This window comes from Plecotus auritus (assembly GCF_963455305.1).
Source record: "Plecotus auritus genome assembly, chromosome: 6".
NCBI lineage: Eukaryota > Metazoa > Chordata > Mammalia > Chiroptera > Vespertilionidae > Plecotus > Plecotus auritus.
In genome coordinates, this window is record NC_137773.1 from 43902579 (window position 1) to 43908165 (window position 5587).

Here is a 5587-nt window from a genome sequence, read left to right on the forward strand (position 1 = left end):
GGAGGGATTTCTCTACACAGAGAAATTAATCTTCTAGCAGGATCTCCAATGTTGTAAGTAATTGGAAAAAACGGAATGCATAGAAATTGTATAATACTTGGAGATAAAGGACATGAAACCTGGGCATGAGATAAGTATATGCCCAAGATTATCTACCTATCAATCTATCTCTAAAATGAATGCTAATTCAAATAATTTTTTGATAAGAAAATCAGCAAATTCAAGGGAAAAATAGCTCAAGAATACAAAATTATGTGACTTTTATTTTGTGAGGTTTTTTTATATTATTAGTTCATGTCATTTAATAGCTGGAAGAGACATATTGATACCAGTATACAAAACATGGTTCTGTTCTTCTCCTGGTTTTATTCATGAAGATTTGATAGTGTCTCTAGTATGCCATCATGTGACATTCACATGTATATCCATTTTCTATGTAGTTTTCTCCCCCGCCCCAGAATGTAAAGCATTTTATAAATCAAAGTATAGTTGTCATACAATATTATATTAGGTTCGGATGTACATCAGAGTGATTTAACATTTAAATACCTTATGAAGTGATCACCAGAAGTAGTCTAGTATCCATCTATCACCATATGGAGTCACTATGATATTATTGATTGTATTGTCTATGCTGTACATTACATCCTGTGACTTACTTATGCTGTAAGTTTGGCATTTTCATTGTTTTTAGTGTGTATTAATAAGCACTACAACCAAGTGCATTTTGAAAATATATTAATATAATGTTTCCTTTGTTCACTTGTGATAACAAATGTTAACACCTTTTGAAGTGATACTTGGTAAGTATTAGTGTTTCCTTCTCTATTCAATTATTTTATAAAACTCTTGTTTTGCTCTCAGGGAACACAATATCAATTAGCTTTATTTTTATTTCATTATTAAATATTAGAATGGTTGACTCTTCCTCAGTGCTTCCTACAGAAGCGGCAGCCAGATCCTCCTTGGCTCTGTGGCTGCCTCAGACCCCTTGTGAAGCCCAAAATCGTCTTTAAGAGGACCAAGAAGTTCATCTGATACCAGTCAGACCAATACGTCAAGATTACACAGAACTGGCGGAAACCTAGAGGTGCACAGAAGATTCAAGGACAGATCTTGATGCCCAGACCTGGTTACAGGAGCAACTAGAACCCAAAGCACATGCTGCTCAGTGGCTTTCAGAAGTTCCTAGTCCACAGTGCCGAGGAGTTTGAAGAGCTGCTGATGTGCAACAAATCTCCCTGTGCTGAGATTGCTCACAGCGTTTCCTCAAGGAACCGCAACGCCATTGTGCAAAGAGCAGCCCAGCTGGCTCTCAGTCACCAATCCCAATGCCAGGCTGCGCAGCGAAGAAAATGAATAGACAGCTTGTGTGCACATTGTACTTGTGTTAATAAAACCATAAGATTCTGCCATCTGGCATTTCAAAAAAAATGGTCGGACATTTGGCTAATTACTATGAATGTAAAATTTTTGTCTCTAAAAATATTAGACTGTCAATCCACTTATTATTCTGTAACTGGAGAAAAATAATGTATCAATATTTTAATGTCATTTTATATCATCTAAAATTGAAAATTCAAAAGGACTTGGATTATATAAATTGTTCTAGGAAAGAAGTTTTTGGATTAATCATTTATAACTTAAAATTATTTTTATTAAAATATTTAAAATCACAATTGCCTTCTCTCACATTTGAGTAAGCACAGTCAGGTAAGTCCTTTGGAATCTTGGGTTCTGACAGTGTCTCTGGGTTATCATTTGTCTCATTTTATAATTTTTTCTAAAAGTGAGAGGCTTAATGCATATTAACTATTAACTAATAATGTCTTCCATACAGACTTTTTTTTCAAAACTACATCTCCTTATTAAAAAAGAATGCCATACCTGTGAATGTAGAAACACATGTAAATGTATGCATAATCACCCTTATCAATATTTAGCGACAGAATGATTTATTCTCTGGACAGTTGGTTTCTAGATAACAAGGAATTTTCACTTATACAAATTCTAACTACATGTAACATATCATAACCTCTTATATGCCACTACAACTCTAGTCAGATTTCTTCTAGTTATGAACTAGTGGTCCAATAGACTTTTCAGGCACCAAATAGTTGGCTTCATTCCAGAACCATAAAAGTATCACATAAATAGTGATAAGACATACATAGAGTAAATACCCTTGATATGGTAATGGCACTTGACCTCTGTAGTATCCCCCAAACCCATAACCCAGTCTCATCATGAGAAAAACATCAGACAGATCCTAAACAACACCTGATCAGTAATCCTCAACCTGTGAAATATTTTTAAAATGTTTCCTAATCTGCTCAATGAAAAAAATGATGCCATTTACTAGCTGTACTTCTGGGAGCACATATAGCCAAAGATTGAAATACTGATTCTCACAGTCCCTAGTACATTGTAGGAGTTGAAAATTGTTGTATGCAAAAATGGATAAGCTGCTGCTTAATGCTTCTTAAGGAGTCTGTATTTAGTGTTAATTTGTGTTTCTCTTCTCATGTCACACATGAATATTTCCAGGCCCTTTAAGAAACAGTCATTGGGGGAGGGGTTGCTGCTATTGATTCTAAAAGTTATAAATTTTGTTCCTTTTTAATGGTAGCTGTGATATTTGGAACACTTTCTTCTAAACATCAAATGTTTTATATCTATTTGGATAGTTACAGGCCGTTCTAAGTACCAAAATGCAAAATACTTTGCTTAAAATCATGCACACACATTAAAAAAAAATCCCATAAACAAAATTTTCCAGTTGTAAACATAACACAACACAAACAATACCACATATGTGGGGGATGGAAAGAGCTTTGCCAATGCCCGGGGCCTTTGGCAATACTAATGCTTGGTGCACTCTTTTGAAGAATTCCAAAGCCTGTGGCAAACTGTTCCCATGCACGTTCCAGCCAGGGACACAGCTGTACTGTACTGATGGGTCACTTGGAATACACGTTAACTCTGAACCAAGCATTGCAAAACGGATGCTTCTCACTCCTCTTCTGCCTTGCTAAAAAAAAAACAAAACAACAAAAAAAAAAACTTTCAAATATCCTCTTATAAAAGAGATGCTATAAAGATAAGTGAAATCTTTTCTGCAAAGTATGCGAAGATTCTAGGCAAAACTAATGGATGAATACAGCACTAAAGTCACCAGCAATTCACTAGCCAGATCCCATTATCATATTTATAACTTCTATTTGACATAACTGTTCATAACTTCCCACCAGCATAAACATGAACTAGTCATTTGCTTTTCATTATTATGAAACAAAGGTTAAATTCTGTGCTAATATTTATATATTCATGATAACGGTAATGGGCTTTTTCATTAAACATGCCCTGAAGAACTCAGTCACTTTGGCAATTTCCAAGAGTTGCAGGTGGTTAGCTTTCTCTAGAACTTAATGGAAAACCTATTCATTTGTGATGCATTGTGTGTGAACACAACAACAACAAACAAAAATCAATGTCTAATATGCATTGGAGAGAATTTGTAAAAGAGAGAAAATGAAAACATTTCCAAGAGTTAAGCTAAAAATTATCTCTTTTGATCCAATGAAAACGCTATTAATGGTTTTATAATTTCAGCAAAAACACATCCTACATAGCTGCTGCTGCTTTTTTTCTTCTTTAGCTTGAATAAAAGCCAAAGAAAATCTAGAAGCCAAGGCCTATCTTTGTTATAAAAAAAAAAAAAAAAAGTATAGGGAGAGAACCAAGATGGTGGCATAGGTAAACACCTGTACTTGCTGCCTCTCACAACCGCATCAAAACTACAACTAAAAGACAAAATAACTATCACCTGAATCACGGGAAAGTTGGCTGAGTGGAAGTTCTACAACTAGAAGGAAAGAAAAAAGCACATTGAGGCTGGTAGGAGGTGTGGAGGTGCGGAGGCGCACGTAGAACGAGATGGAAACCTGGTGTGCTTTTTTTTTAATTCAATTGGGAGGGAGATACAAGCTCCCGATTGCTCTGAACTCCAGTTTCAAGCGAGACTCTGGGGACCCAGACTCATAGAGGGAGAAACTGGACTGTCTGGCATCAGGCCGGAATGCAGGGCGGCTTTCTCTCAGAGGTGCTCACAGCAATCATTGTTCCTGTGCAGGGGTGCAGGATTTGGAGAAGCAGGGACCTCTCTGGTGCAGGGCTGACTGGAAGCCATTGCTGTTTGCTCCGCCCTGGTGATTCCCTGAGACCCTGCCTCACCCAATTTACAACCTCATCCAAGCTGTGCACAGTGGCTTTTGCATATGAATGTCCTGTCCTTTCTCAGCCTAAAACCTGTCAAACTGCAGCTGGGTCAGAGAGCCCCAAATCTTCCAAAAGAAAGCCCAAGGCCCGGCAGCAGCAGCCTGCCTTGCTTCACAGCTGGGCCTCATCTGGGCACTTCCAAACCCCATACAAAGAGGAGGAATATTCAGATCTCTCTGTAGCTCCTGCTGGGTGGCCCCAGGCAGTGGCTAACATTGCACTTCCTTGGAGATCCAAGAGCCAGTGTACCCAGTGGTCAGTGTGAGACCATACCAGATTACAACTCTTCACATCCAAAAGCAACACACTCAAGGGGCAGACTCAGTGAGCACCAAAGCCCCACTGAAGCAAGTCCTGTCCCATAAGGGTGTCTCCTGCATAGCAGCTCTTCCAGTGTAGACACAGCTGGTCCTCACAGACAGTTGGCCTGGAAGTCAATTCCTCCCAGTGATACCAATAGCAATCAAGGCTTAACTACAACAAGACTGTACACACAGCACACAAAGGGGTGCACCAAGAGTGTCCACCTCAGGTGATAGGGGAGACTGAGCCACTGGGCCCTATAGGACACCTACCACACAAAGCCACTCTATCAACACAGGGAAGCAGCCAAAATGCGGAGACAAAGAAACATGTCACAAATGAAAGAAATGGAGGAAACAAACTACTGGATATAGAGTTCAAAACCACAGTTATAAGGTTACTCAAGAATCTTCTAGAAACCTCTGAGGAACTTAGTGAGACCTTCAAGGATCTTAGTGAGAATGCCAAAAAAAAAAAAAAAAAAAATGGAAAAGGACCAGTCAGAAATTAAGCATACACTGACTAAAATAAAGAATAATATACAGAGATTCAACAGTAGACTACAGGATCCTAAGAATCAAGTCAAAGATTTGAAATACGAGGAAGCAAAAAACACCCAACCTGAAGAGCAAAAAGATAAAAGAACCCAAAAATATGAAGATAGTGTAAGGAACCTCTGGGACAACTTCAAGAGTACCAACATCCTAATTATGGGGGGTGCCAGAATGCTGAGAACCAAGATCAACAGTAATTAATATAAATGCGAGAAGTCCAGTCAGAAGGCTGAATGGTGTTCTTTGATATTTACAGGGTGAATATCTGCATTTTATTACCCACTATTGATGACTCAATGGCCTAAAGCAAACTCCCCCAACTGATAATCTTACTGTTTACTAAACAATCACCTTTGCTATGTCTGTTTGCATTCCTGAAAGGCAATTGTGTATTCTAGTAAATAAAAGCAGATGGGAACAGAGATTCAGTGGAACTTGGTCCCTTGTAACAA

The 5587-nt window shown here is 38.2% G+C and overlaps 1 pseudogene across 1 annotated transcript; it reads left to right on the top strand.

The window, feature by feature from the left end:
- Nucleotides 1–775: 775 nt before the first annotated feature.
- Nucleotides 776–1363, top strand: LOC308251639 (large ribosomal subunit protein eL32-like; annotated as a pseudogene). Its single transcript has 2 exons — nt 776–803; nt 914–1363. The product of its transcript is annotated as a large ribosomal subunit protein eL32-like (transcript).
- Nucleotides 1364–5587: the final 4224 nt, after the last annotated feature.